This window comes from Macrotis lagotis, chromosome 1, assembly GCF_037893015.1.
Source record: "Macrotis lagotis isolate mMagLag1 chromosome 1, bilby.v1.9.chrom.fasta, whole genome shotgun sequence".
In the NCBI taxonomy this organism is placed as follows: domain Eukaryota; kingdom Metazoa; phylum Chordata; class Mammalia; order Peramelemorphia; family Peramelidae; genus Macrotis; species Macrotis lagotis.
This window is the reverse complement of record NC_133658.1, coordinates 915,809,972-915,825,296: the sequence shown is the minus strand read 5'-3', so window position 1 is coordinate 915,825,296 and position 15,325 is coordinate 915,809,972. Positions and strand designations below refer to the sequence as shown.

The following is a 15,325-nucleotide window of genomic DNA, read 5'->3' as shown; positions in this document are numbered from 1 at the left end:
AATAAAATACTTAAATAACTCCATTTCAGAAAAAGAAAAAGTCATCAATGAATTCTCTAAGAAAAATATCTTCAGAGTCAAATGTATTATTCATTGAGGAATTCTACCAAACATTTAAAGAACAATCAATTCCAACACTATATTAAATATTTGGAAAAACAGGTGAAGAAGGAGCCCTACCAAATTCCTTTTATGATACCAATATGGTGCTGATACCTAAACCAGGTAGAGCCAAAACTGAGAAAGAATATTATAGACAATTTCCTTAATGAATATTTTTTTTTAGGTTTTTGCAAGGCAAACGGGGTTAAGTGGCTTGCCCGAGGCCACACAGCTAGGTAATTATTAGGCGTCTGAGGCTGGATTTGAACCCAGGTACTCCTGACTTCAGAGGCGGTGCTTTATCCACTGCACCACTTAGCCACCCCATTCCTAAATGAATATTGATGCAAAAGTATTATATAAAATATTAGCAAAGAGACTATATAGCAAGTTCATACTCTATGACCAGGCAGTGGCCAAATACCAGGAGGTCAGGGCTCGTTAAATATTTGGAAAACTATCAGCATAATCAACCATATCAATAACAAAACTATCAGAAATCATATGATTACATCAATAGATGCTGATAAAACTTTAACAAAATAACACCCATTCCTATTTAAAACACTAAGAGAGCACAGGAATAAATGGATTTTTTTCTCTTGGGAAAGCCACTTAACCCCATTTGCCTTGCAAAAACCTAAAAAAAAATGATAAGCATAGGGGGTGGCTAGGTGGCACAGTGGATAAAGCACCGGACCTGGAGTCAGGAGTGCCTGAGTTCAAATCCAGCCTCAGACGCCTAATAATTACCTAGCTGTGTGGCCTCGGGCAAGCCACTTAACCCCGTTTGCCTTGCAAAAATAAAAATGATAAGCATAATCTGCCTACAACTATCAGCAAGCATCACATGCAATGAGAATTAGATCAATAAGATCAGGGGTAAGACAAAAATGTTTATTATCATCACTATTATTCAAAATTGTACTAGAAATGTGAGCTTTACCAATATGATGATGTTGCTCCTTCATTCTCAAAGATTATACCATGTGGGAGCTGATGCCATGACAGGCACATGAATTGGAATTGAGTTAGGTGGATGCTGTGCTAAGACACCAGCCTCAGTTTCTCCTCCAGAGCCAGTGGTCGTATATGAATCAGAATGACTGGAGATGGCCCTGGATGTGAAGTAGTCAGGGTTAAGTGACTTATCCAAGATCACACAGTGTCTTCCAGACTCAAAGGCCAGTGCTTTACCCACTGTGCCACCTAGACACTAATTAGCTTTTGCCAATTAGCTTTAGAAATTAGAGGAAAAAAAGAACTTAAAGGATTTAGAATAGACAATGAGGAAACAAAACTCTCTCTTTGCAGATGATATGATGGTATACTTAGAGAATGCTAGAGAATTCACCAAAAAACTATTTGAAATAATTGACTTTAGTGGTAGCAGGATATAAAATAAACTCACATAAATCATCAGCGTCTCTATATATGATCAACAAAGCCCCAAAGCAAGATATAGAATGAGAAACTCCATTTAAAGTAACTGTAACTGTAGACTCTCTTTCTCTCAACCCAGACAGCAGAAGCATGGGTAAGTTCCATGGTCTTCATACTGCTAGGAAGCTCCACAGCCACAGGAGAGACCAAAAGTGGCATGACAAACAATAATAAGAAAGTACATTTGGGCACTGCCTTGAAGGCCAACCCATTTGGAGGAGCATCTCATGCCAAAGGGATTGTCATGGGAAAAGTTGGTGTAGAAGCCAAGCAGCCCAATTGTGCCATCAGGAAGTGTGTGAGAGTCCAGCTGATTAAGAATGGCAAAAAAAAAAAAAAAATCACTGCCTTTGTTCCCAATGATGGCTGCTTGAATTTTATTGAGGAAAATAATGAAGTTTTAGTTGCTGGATTTGGTCAAAAAGGCTATGGGTGATATTCCTGGTGTCCGCTTCAAGGTTGTAAAAGTTGCAAATGTTTCTCTTCTGGTTTTGTACAAAGGCAAGAAAGAAAGACCAAGATCATAAAAATTGCATGATGTCTCTGTTATAGTAAAAAAAACTTTCATATAAAAAAATAAAGCACCTGTAGACAACAAAAAATATTTAGGAAAGTACTTGCCAAAACAAACTAAGGTACTATATGAATATAATTAGAAAACACTTTTCATATAATTAAAGTAAGATCTAAACAATTGGAAAACTATCAGTTGCTCAATGGTAGGCTAAGATAATATAATAAAAATGGCAATTTTACCTAAATTAATGTATTTGTTCAGTGTCATATTTATAGAGCCAGAAAAATAATAAAGTCATCTGGAAGAACAAAAGGGCAATAATATCAAGGGAATTAATGGAAAAAATGCAAAGGAAGATGGCCTTGCCATACCAGATCTAAAACTGCATTATAAAGCAGCAATTATCAAAACTATTTGATAAGGGGGCAGCTAGGTGGCGCAATGGATAGAGCACCCACCCTGGAGTCAGGAGGACCTGAGTTCAAATCCGACCTCAGACACTTAATACTTACTAGCTGTGTGACTCTGAGCAAGCCACTTAACTCCATTGCCCTGCAAAAACCTAACCAAAAAAAAAAAAAACTATTTGATAAGAAATAAATAGAATGGTGGATCAATGGAAGAAGTTAAGTTCACAAGACACAGTAGTAAATGACTATAGTAATCTACTGTGTGATAAGTCCAAAGACTCCAGTTTCTGGATAAGAAGTCACTATTTGAAAAGAAAAAACTGCTGAGCAATGTGGAAAATGGCAGAAATTAGGCATCTCCTACCCTAAATAAAAAAGATCAATATGGGTACAAGACTTGGACATAAAGGGTGATACCATATACCAATTAGAAGTAAAAGGAATTGTTTATCTGTCAAATCTATGGAGGGGAGAATTTATGACCAAATAAGAGATAGAGAGCATTATGAAATGTAGGATGGATAATTTTGATTATATTAAATTGAAAAGGTTTTGCACAAACAAAACCAATACATCCAAGATTAGAAGGAAAACAGAAAACTGAAAAACAATTTTGTAGCCAGTGTTTCTGATAAAGGTCTCATTTCTCAAATATATAGAGAACTGAGTCAAATTTCTAAGAAGACAAGTCATTTCCCCTGACTGATAAGAAGCAGTTTTCAGATGAAGAATTTAAAGCTATCGATATTCATATGAAAAAATGTCCTAAATCACTTTTAATTAGAAAAATGCAAATTAAAATAACTCTGAGGTATCACTGTCAGATTGACAAATGTGACAATAAAGGGAAATGATCAATATTGGAGGAGATATGGGAAAACTGAGGCTTTAATGCATTTGATGGTGTTGTGGACTGATATAACCATTGTGGAGAACAATTTGAAACTAAGTTCCAAGGCCAATAAAACTATGTATCCAGCTACTTTGATCCACACTACTGGTCTCTATACCAAAAAGATTAAAAAGGGGGAAAATGAACATGTACAAAAATATTTGCAGCAGCTCTTTTTTGTGATGGCAAAGTACTGGAAACTGAGGGGATGATGCCTATCAGTTGAGGAATGGCTCAACAGAGTTGTGGTATATGAATGGGATGGAATATGATTGTTTGGTAAGAAGCAATGAGCAGTTGGATTTCAGGATAACCAAGAGAACATCATACACAGTAACAGCAACATTGAGTGAGGATCAGCCACGATGGCCTTAGCTCTTCTCAGCAATACAACAATCATAGACAATTCTAAAAAAAACTTATGATGGAAACTCATCCACATCCAAAGAAAGAACTATATGGAATCTGAATGAATGTAGATCCAAGAATACTATTTTCACCTTTTAAAATTTGTTTTTTGCTTTTTCCTTTTTGTGGCTTTGCCCTTTCAGTTCTGATTCTTTTTTCCCCCCACAGCATGGCTAACATGGAAATAACAATTGTACAAATATAACATATCAGATTACTTGCTATCTTGGGGGGAGGAGAAGGGAAGCATAGGATGAAGAAAAGTTTTCAGAAATGAATGTTGAAAATTATCTTTACATAATTAGAAAAATAAATAAAGAAGTTTGAAAAGAAAGAAAATTGAGGGAAAGAGAGGTTATATGACTTGTCCATGGACACATTGCTAATGTCTGAGATGGAACTGGAACACAAATTCCAGATCTCTATGTACTGTCCCATTTAATTTAGGTGAACTGCCCAGTTATAAAATCAAGAAATATGGAGGCAACCAAAGGCGATGGAGTGGGGAGAAAGATGGAGCAGAAGAACTAGACACTGTGTGAAGACAATTGGTTTAAGAGGGCAGCAGAAGGGGAGAGGAAAGGTAGGAGGTAAGGACTGAAGAGAGAGGATTGAGAATTCTGGATGGTGAAAGGAGGATTGTTTTGGATCAAAAACATGTGGCTTGAGAGTTGTATTAGGAGAGCCAAGGAGGCCGAAGGTGAGGATAGTTGATGGAAGATCAACATATCAATAATCAAGTCCCCAAATATAAGGGCAGAGGAAGAGGTGGAAAGGAAATCTGAATAGGAACTGACCTCCTTGAGAAAGAAATGGGAAATGAGCTAGGACAGCCAGGATCTGCATTGTATCATACAGGAGGAGGCAAGACTGTTGGGGTGTTAGTAAGGGGGAGTCAGTGGAGCAGGAGAGGGGCTTAGGAGGGGTTGTCTGAGGGGGAGGGGATGACAACCAGACATTTGCCTGCCATGAACCAAAGGTATTCTGTTTGACTGCCACTGTCACGTTTTAGGGTTCTTTGAGGACAAGGGTAGCATCAGAGAGTTCTCTGTCCGTTACTCAAAAAGGAAAGGGGTCATCATATGAGTCTGTAAATACCTGGAGCCCAAGAGAACTCATCGGGTGGGCGATGATGCCCACTCCCTACCTATAGGACGTGGACTTGGATCTGGGTTGAACCTGGTACATGAGGCCCAACTGTTGGACAAGATCCTAGAAGGGAGATTCTTGGGATTTGAGGCTCCTGTCCTTTGTAGTCAGGGTCCAAGAAGGGAGTCCTCTGGGGTCTGATGACAACCTTGGGAGGTGTCCTCCAACTGAGGTTGAAGCTCTGGTCCTGGGAGAGATTTCTAGTTTTCTTCAGAGCGTACCTGGCTTATCAGACTCATAGACTCCCCAGAGAAACAAGGGTTCTGCAGGGATCACTGAGCACAGACACAGTGCCTGCCTCAGAGCATGTTGCTGGAACCAAGCCCCCATCTCGCCAATATAATTCATCCTACTCTTGGACAGATCAAATGTAATCTGCTTATCCTGGACTTTCACCCGCTGTGGGTGGATATGCACTCTGGGGCCAAGCAGATTGAGTCTAGTCTGTCTCCAGTCATCCTGATTCATATCTGGCCACTGGACTCAGATGGCTCTGGAGGAGAAAGTGAGGCCCCTCATTCAAATCCAGTTTACTTGCTTGTCATGCTATCATCTCCCTGATGTCCAGGTCTTCTTCTTCAAATACCAAGGACCAACTTTTGTAAGTCTTGAAAATACTTTAAGACAGGTCCAGTTCCCTTCATCTTTGCTTGTCCAGTCTAAACATTCCCATTGCTTTCAGCTTCTCATAGGATAGGATCTCTATGTATTTGATCCTGGTTCCCCACTAACTTCATTCAAAAATGAATATGACTTTCCTGATGGGAATTGACCAGGGTAGAGTACAGAGACTTCATGACCTCCCTCCTGCTGGAATGTGTACGTCTCTTGGAGAAGACCTCAGTTCCATGATTGATGTGCGTGATATATGACACTGTTGGAACACTAAGACCACCAGATTCTTCTCATTCTAACCACTGTTTAGCCACACATTCCTCAACAATTTTGAGGAGGGAATTGTTTATTTATGTCCTTTGTTTTCATATCACCTTCATTTTCCAGCCTATCCCTCTTCCATCCCTACCCAGCTAACCACACCTTATAACAAAACATAAGAGGAAAAAGTCTGTCAGCCAAACTAACACATGAACTGAGTCTGACAGTTGATGATCACCCACTTCTGAAAAGAAAAAGATGGAGGCACCAATTTTAAAGCATATACATATATAATATTTATGACATCATATATATGTGTATGTGTGTGTGTATATATATATATATATATATATATATGTAAGTATAGTGATTCCTCAAACAACCTTGCAAGGCAGGTACCGTTATTATTTCTAATTTACAAATGAGGAAACTGAGTTAGGCAGAGGTGAAGTGACTTGTGTCTGAGACTAGATTTGGACTCAGGTCTTTTTTTTTTGTAAGGCAATGGGGTTAAGTGACTTGCCCAGAGTCACACAGTAAGGCAATTATTAAGTGTCTGAGGTCGGATTTGAACTGAGGTCCTCCTGACCCTGTTTGTAGTGGCAAAGAATTGGAAATTAAGTGAATGTCCTTCAATTGGAGAATGTCCATTAACTGTGGTAAATGTATGTCATGGAACACTATTGTTCTATTAGAAACCAGGAGGGATGGGAATTCAGGGAAGCCTGGAAGGATTTGCATAAACTGATGCTGAGTGAGATGAGCAGAACCAGAAGAACACTGTACACCCTAACAGCAACATGGGGGTGGTGATCAACCTTAATGGACTTACACGTTCCATCAGTGCAACAATCAGTGACAATTTTGGGGTATCTGCCATGGAGAATACCAGCTGGATCCAGATAAAGAACTGTGGAGTTTGAACAAAGACCAAAGACCTTTAATTTAGGGGGAAAAAACCTGTTATCTTATTATGTAATTTTGCTATCTCTTATATTTTTGTTCCTTAAGGATGTGATTTCTCTCTCATCACATTCAACTGAGATCAATGTATACACTGGAAACAATGTAAAGACTAACAGACTTCCTTCTGTGGGGTGGGGGAAGGGAAGCAAGATTAGGGGAAAAATTTTAAAACTCAAAACAAATACAATCTTTTCTTAAAAAAAAAATAACGAAACCCAAAAGCAAGCTGTAGAAAAGAAAGTTCAAAATAAGCACAAAATTCATAAGCTATGTGGAGGTTAATCTACTGAGACACATTCACTATTTCTATAAATATGATTACAAAACTCTTTGACTTCAATAACTGGAGCTGAGGCCATGTTCATGCTTGGATGCTTGGGTTACAACCATAGAATGGGAATAACAACCCTATCTAAATTACTATACAGGGGGAGTACCATCCCAAGTAATCAAGGGATCAGTTTGTGGAGAGACATAAAGAACTAAGAAAAAATTGCTGGCAGGAAAACATCTAGATAAAGGGGTTATTTATTTATTCATACCAGATTTAAAAGTATATTATAAAATATTAATCACTAACATTATTCCATACTATTTACCAATATAGATCGATGGAATAGAAAAACAAGGAAGAATCAGTAACAAGTAAATTCAATAACCCAGGGTCTGGTAAACTCAGGAACATAAATTAATTAAGGAATAGAGATGGGAAAATTGGCATAAATATGATTTAAACCCAGAGCGTCAAACTCAAATAAGAAATGGAGTGATTCCTTGAGGGTCATATATTGAATTAGAAAACCACAAGTTAACATCATCTATTGTGTCATATTTTGGCTTATTGTTTTTAAAACATTTACCAATTACATTTTAATCTGCTTTAGGCTACACTCCAGAATTTTTCAAAAGTCATCTGACATCTCTAGTTTAGATCACTGTTGTTTTAATTGTTCAATCATTTTCAGTCATTACTCCTTTGAGGGTCTTCTTGGCATAGATACTAGAGTGGTTTGTCATTTATTTTTGTCTAAAATTCATTTTACAATTGAGGAAATTGCGGCAAATGGGGTTAAGTGACTAGTAAGTGTCTGAGGTTGGATTTTAACTGAATTGGTCCTGAATCCAGGGTTGGTATTTTATCCACTACAGTGCCACCTAGCTGCAACTATATATTATACACTATATATTAATTCATTTACTCATCAAGCATTTGTTCGTTCAGTCTTTTCAGACTCTTTGTAATACTATTGGGGATTTTCTTAGGAAAGATACTGGAGTTATTTGTCATTTCTCTTTTCAAGTTCATTTTATAAAATGAGAAAAATGAGGCAATGAGGTTAAGTGGCTTGGCCAAAGTCACACAGGTAGATAAGAGTCTGAGACCAGATTTGAACTCAAGAAAATGAGTTTTCTAGACTCTAGGCCTAGAGCTCTATCCTATATCATCTCCCACAACAAACTCAAAATGGATCTACACAATCTGAATATTAAAAAATAAAAAAAATTTGGATCATTAGGGAAGAATTCTTAGCCAAAAAGTGATAGAATGTTGATCCAAGATGAAATGGATAATTTCAATTACATGAAATTAGATTTTTGCAGGAGCAAAATCCACACGATAAGTTGCCAATTTGGAAAAAAAATCTTTGCATCAAATCTCTGATAATGGTCTGCCTGTTACCTTAGCTACATGAGTCACCAACATACATACAACCAAAGAACTATTTCCTAATGGATAAGTAGATAAATGAGTGAGTGAAAAGGTATTTATTCATTGTTTCATTTCCTCCGTGCCAAGCTTTGAGAATACAAATAGGAGAAGGAGGACACACTAATGGGAGAGTCAAGATGTGGACATTTCTGCTGTGTGGCCCATTGAAAGAGCCCAACACCCTGGTGAAGCAAATAGTAACACTTATCTTAAAAGCCATTTCTACTGAAAATTCTGAAACACTTGACAATATCAAGGATTTGATAGAGAGAATGGTCTTTCTTGGGTTGTTGGGGGCCAGAGGTGAGAGCTCTGGCACCCACAGAAGCTACAGCCAGGCTGAATCTCCACAGGGGCTACTGTCTAGGAGGATGGACCAGGTGGTAGCAGAATTGAGTAGTTCTTATGGCATGAGGGTTTACCTGCCCAGTAAGTAGCAGTCATATCAAAGCATATGAACAAGCAGTTCTCAGTAAGAGCCCTGTAAATTCTGAACAACCATGCTAAAGATTACCTCAAATCCCAACTCTGAAGGGTCATCTTATGTCCCATAACTTGGCAAAGAAGACAAGAGATGAACTCTCTGTCCTTTACCTCACTGTTAGTGAAGAAGAAATAGCCAATGAGACACTCCCCCACCCCCACCCCAGACAAGCTTAGGAAAGAAGCCAGCAATGAATGACTTCTTGGTCTAAAGGATCCAGTCCTAAGTGCACAAAATGTGGGTAGGAAGCAAAATGAACTAATGATTCCTAATGAAAGTAAGGAAAGGGGCAGCTAGGTGGCACAGTGGATAAAGCACCAGCCCTGGAGTCAGGAGGACCTGGGTTCAAATACAGTCTCAGACACTTAATAATGACCTAGCTGTGTGGCCTTGGGCAAGCCACTTAACCCCATTTGCCTTGCAAAAACCTAAAAAAAAAAGCAAGGAAAATTTGAAGGCCAAGGTCAACAGGAACAGGAAAAGTGATGCTCTCTTCAAAGTATCAGGATTGGTCAATCATCTGTATTAAAAATGGATCTAGGGGTGGCTAGGTAGTGCAGTGGATAGAGCACAGGCCCTGGAGTCAGGAGTCCCTGAGTTCAAATCCGGCCTCAAACACTTAATAATGACCTAGCTGGGTGGTCTTGCACTTAACCCCATTGCCTTGCAAAAAAAAAAAAAAAGAAAATGGATCTAGAGGTTGCTGTGGAGGCATGCTGTCAGATAGATAAGGGACTTCAATTATCTTTACATCTACTAAAGTCTCTTTCCCTCCCTCCCTCCCTTCTTTCTTTCTGCTCTCTCTCATTCTTTTTTTTAGCAAGGCAATAGGGTTTAAGTGGTTTGCCCAAGGCCACACAGCTAGGTCATTTTTAAGTGTCTGAGGCCGGATTTGAACTCAGGTCCTCCTGACTCCAGGGCTGGTGCTCCATTCACTGCGCCACCTAGCTGCCCCCTGTCTCTCTCATTCTTTCTCATCTCACTCCCCCCCTTTCTCTCTCCTCTCTCCCTCTCTCCCTCCTTCTCTTCCTCCTCCTCTCTCCCACCCTCCACTTTCCTATCTCTGTCTCTCCCTCTCCCTCCCCCCTTTCTCTCACTAAAAAAAAAGCAGTTAATATTTTCTTGTCTTCATAACATGTGAATCCTTGAAAAGGTGACGGAAGAGATGAGAGTTCTTTGCCCTAGGTATCATTCTTATCAACATGGAAGAATTTATGACTTTTTTGACCTCTGAGAATTTCTAAGACAAAAGAAGCAAAGCATCTATTAAGTAGGATACGGTAGGAGGTGCTTGGAATATCAAGTACAAACCCAAAACCTCAATACTTGTTCCAAATAGGGGTGGGATAGAATAAGGAAGATAGGTGAGGATCCCAAGGACTAAGGTTCTGCAAAGGAAGTGAGGATGGGAAGGTCTCCAAAATGAAATTCAGAAGACAGAAATGTAAGTGATGCTGATAAGGAGGATAAAGGGAGCTGTCTAAAAACCAGTCTAGTGGTGCCCAGGGAGCACATTAAACGAATGAATGAATAATTTCACAAATGCATGACTAATGTGAAAGTATTACAATTTCTTAAAACTATGCATCCTGGTAAATGACTGATTCCTTTAGAGTCACATATCAGTAGGTGGGAGATGGGAGGGGTCTGCTTTAGTTCACATGTTTCCCCCATCCATCTTCTGGATTTTCTAGATCTTAGTACGAGAGACAGCAAGGAGGACCTGGGGTGGGGGGGGGAATACCATAAAGACAAGCACCTTGTGTTGTTCTTGAAATGACCCTCTCCAGGGGCAGCTGCAGTGGGTAAAGCACTGGCTCTGGAGTCAGGAGTGCCTGGGTTCAAATCCAGTCTCAGACACTTAATGATTACCTAGCTGTGTGGCCTTGGGCAAGCCACTTAACCCCATTTGCCTTGCAAAAAAAAAAACAACAACAAAAAAGAAATGACCCTCTCCCTCTGGCTCCCTTGCTGCAAAGGCTGTGGCATATCTAGAAGAGATCTGGAAAAAGGTTGCCTGCCTGTTGGGGAAACTGGAAGTTTCTATATTGGATGAACAGGGACTGGGGTCCCTGATCAATGAGACCCTGCTAGGACTGCACTCACCTACAAAAAGCCTTTAGAGAACTCAACTCCCATGGCCCAGGCAAAGTCGGAGAAGCTGACAATTGGGTATGTGAAGCTGGAGATTGAACTTGACCATTGGAATATTTATTGGAAAACTGTTTTTAACACTGTGACAAAAGGCTTTGAACCAACACTGTGAGAGCTTGCCCCGAGAAGGGAAGGAACTGGGGAAGCCAGTGAGAAGTATGATCAGAGATGTTTAGGAGGTATGGCTAAAAATGAATACTTCCTCATATTCCATGACTTCATGGGATTCCTGATCATCTCATGGTGCAAAACAGCTATAGGGAGCCTCAAGATGCACCAAGACTTTGGGGACACTAGTTTTTTGCAGAAAAGGCCATGGCAGTTTCTGCAGAGGAGAAAATTAGATCAATTTTACAAAGAAATCAAATCACCTCGATTTGTTGTTCAGTTGTGTCCGACTCTTTGTGACCCTTTTTGGGGTTTTCTTGGCAGAGACACTGGAGTGATTTGCCATGTCCTTCTCCAGCTCATTTTACAGATAAAGAAACTGAGACAGGCAAGTTAAATGACTTACTCTGTTTTGTTTTGCAAGGCAATTGGGTTAAGTGACTTACCCAAGTCACACAGCTAAGTAATTATTAAGTGTCTGAGATCAGATTTGAACTGAGGTCCTCCTGACTCCAGAGTTGATGCTCTATCCACTGTGCCATGGAGCTGCCCCCAGGGTCTAGTCAGTGTTGAAGGTCGGGAGGGAGACTTGGACATCTTGGAGGGCCCCAGGAAGTGGGAAAGGTGGGACAATTAGAGAGGGATAGATGACAAAGGATAACTTGGCGGGGTCCAGAGGAAGAGAGATTGTTGGATCAGGGTGGGGGAATAGGAGGCAAGGGGGGCGCTGACATGAAGAGACTGAAACAAGAGAGTTCACATTCAGTGGATGCCATCTTCTCAGCATTTAGTAAGATCTCAGACCTGAGGAGGGCTATATGGGGGACTTGAGAAGGTCTCAAAGTACTTCCGTGGTAAGTCAGCTATAGTACAGGAGCCGGCCAACAAGTCAGAATGGTTGTAAGTGAAGGGGAGTAATGGGAAATAAGGACAGGCTGGAGTCAGGTGGTGAAAGGCTTCATACAACAGAGGAGGTTTTCTTCGATCCTAGAGGCAAGGGGGATCCCCCAAGAGTCTCCTGAGCAAGGGAGTGACTTTCCCAGACCCAGCATCTCTGAAGAGGGCAGATTGAAGAAGAGACTGAAAGCTGAGACCAATTAGTTGTAATCATAAAGAAATAACTAAGAATTAAAATAGAAGCAATGAAACTCAGAGTGAGGGCTGGTGGTAATTGCTACCAAAGCTTAATAAGTTAAAGGTTAAAAAATGTCTGATCTTACTACTATAAGTATGGAATGTTATTTCTCCATCTGTTAAACACAATCTCAAGAAGACAGTAATTAGAAAGGAAGAAACTTTGTTAGACATTAATCCAGGAAACAGCTAACTATGGATTCTTCTTTAGAGGCAATAACATTGTATTAGGATGACGCTCTTCGAGCAGCTGTCACCTAATAGATTGGTCTCCAAGGACATTTAATGATTCCCTTCTCTTTTTCTTATGTATGCATATCCCTGTTTCCCTTGGCTCAGGCTGGTGATTTACAAAATAGCAGCTCTACCTGCCTTTGACTAAGAAGCCCCAGAAAACTAAGTCTATGGTTCTGGCTTGTTTCACCTTCAATAGCTAAAACTAGAAAGTGGCTTCTGACCCATGACTTTTGTGTATGGGTGTTTGGGGAGGATGGGCAGCTCTGCCAGAAGGGCTCTGGCTGTGAGCTTCTTGGGGCTGCTCATCGACCTTTGGTGTCCACCTGTCACCCAGCTCTCACCTGTGGTAAACCATCTCCTAGATGGGTAACCACAAGTCCTCAAACTCAGCGGTGAGTTAGAGGGTGTCTACCCTAAGCATGTGAAGACTTCCCCAGTGGGAGGGGCCAATGGTTCCAATGGCCATGAAGGTGGTTGAAGCGGGTACTATGGAGTGCTTTCAGAGACTGAAGACACCAAGATCATGGCATCCTGGGCCATCCCAGTCAACCTAACCTTCGTCCTGTCATTGGACTTGGATGACTAGAAGAGTGAAGCTGAGGGCTCTGCAGCGCTGCCTCACTTAAATCCAATTCACAAGCAAGTTGAGACATCACTCATGAGGTCATCAGTCCTCTAAAACCCACCAAAACCATTCTTCATCTGCAATCTCTTAATGGCTAAATCCAACAGCTCCCCCCCCACACACACACACATCATTTTTCTGCTTATCAGCAGTTGACTGACCTCTACTCCTTCTGGGGCTTCCAACTTTCCTGGATCTCCAACCTTTTTGATGATTTCTCTCCAAGCTCTTTTTCCAGGTTATGCTCCAGTTCCCCCCTCCAAGCATGAACTTCCCTCTGAGGTTCTGTCCTGAGCCCTTTTCTCATCTCTCTTGATACTTTTTTTTTAGGATCATTCTTGATACTTTACAGGACCCCCGGGGCTCTCCTTTTCTTCCATGACCATCTCAATGAGGATGATTTCCAGATCTCTATCTTCAGCTCAAATCTCTCCCCTAACTCCAGGCTTGGTTCATAAACTTCTCAGACAGCCTAGATTGTCCCACTGATATCTCATATTCAACAAATTCAAAACCAGACTCTTCCAAACCCATCCATTCCTTCTCCAAACTTCCATATCTCTGTTGGCAATCCCATCTGAGTCATCTAGGTTCACAACCTTATTCCTGTACCACCATATTCGCCCCATGATGATGGGCAGGGAATGATCAGAGTGACCGTTGACTTCTAGAGGATTCCTCAATTTGATTTAAAAAGGACTGGTCAGCAAAAAAAATAAAAAAAATAAATAAAATAAATAAAAAGGACCAGTCAGGTCCATGCAGTTGGGAGGCCCCAAGGAACATGCCCCGAAGAGGTCAAGGGTCTTGGGCTAACTCCAAGAGGGTAGGAAACAGCACTTGGAAGATGGTCAGATGTTCTCCCCATGGTCCAAAAAACCAAGGCTGTTAAAAGTAATAATTAGACAATGGCCAATGTGAGAATTTGTTTTGCTTCACTCTATTTTTTTAGTTTTTTCTTTTTTTTTTTTTTTTGCAAGGCAAATGGGGTTAAGTGGCTTGCCCAAGGCCACACAGCTAGGTAATTATTAAGTGTCTGAACCCAGATTTGAACCCAGGTACTCCTGACTCCAAGGCTGGTGCTTTATCCACTATGCCACCTAGCCGACCCTCATTTTTTTTTATAAGGAGCTTAATTTTTCCTGTGTCCCTAATTGTGAGGTAGAGGTGGGGCAAGGGAGGGAGAGAGAGAGAGAGAGAGAGAGAGAGAGAGAGAGACAGAGACACTGACTACAGCAAAGTGGGGAGAGGATTTCTCCCTCCTCTAATCAAGAGCAGAAAATGGTAATTAGCTGTTGAGGCACAAGGTGAACTTCTCAAGTTTGCCCCAGTGACCCAAGAAAGAAGGCTCAAATACCTGGCTGCCTTCTGTTTCCTTCTTCAGGTCATAGGCCGGAGGTTAATGTCCCTCAGAATGGTATTTTTAAAAAAATATTACTCATATCTTTTGTTCTTAGAGACACCTGCTTCCCAATATCTACCTCCCCTCCTCAGCCAATAAGCCATACCCCAGAATAAAGAGAAAAAAATTCAGTCCAGTCAAACTCACCAACATATCGACCAAGTCTGAGGGCTTGCCATCTCCCGCACCATAACCCTTCACCTCTTCAAGGAGGGAGAGGAAGATTTTTTCATTTGTCCTCTAAGTCCAAGTTTGCTCTTTCTAACGCCAGAAAGGATTGACGTCGGATGGCAAATGGATGGATCACAAACTGCTTCAGTAAAGGGCAGGGAGACTGGTGAGAAAGCAGGATATATTTGGATGTCTGATGGTGTTACTCCCATATGGAATTGGCAGGCTGGTTTCCTATTCCCTGGGATCCTCTTGGCCATGACCAGATCTATACAGCCTCCGTAACATGAGGTGCTAGGGCCACCCTCTCCCTCACTTCTCTCCTCACCTGCCCTTCTCTGGGTGGTCTTCCTAGCCAAACTCTCCACCAGGAGAGCCATTTCCCATTGCCAGGTCTTTTCGCCATTCTCCTTCCTGTAAGGCTGTGGGCCTTCTCCATGCAGTCCACGCAACCAATTGTCAAGCCATGATGTCTCCAAGTAGCACCAGGACCCATCAGTCCAGTTGAGATGACAAGGTGGGAATTCTCCCCAGGT

At 41.0% G+C, this 15,325-nt stretch overlaps 1 pseudogene; it reads left to right on the top strand.

Moving 5' to 3' along the window:
• Window positions 1-1,635: 1,635 nt before the first annotated feature.
• Window positions 1,636-2,107, top strand: LOC141492504 (small ribosomal subunit protein uS12-like; annotated as a pseudogene).
• Window positions 2,108-15,325: the final 13,218 nt, after the last annotated feature.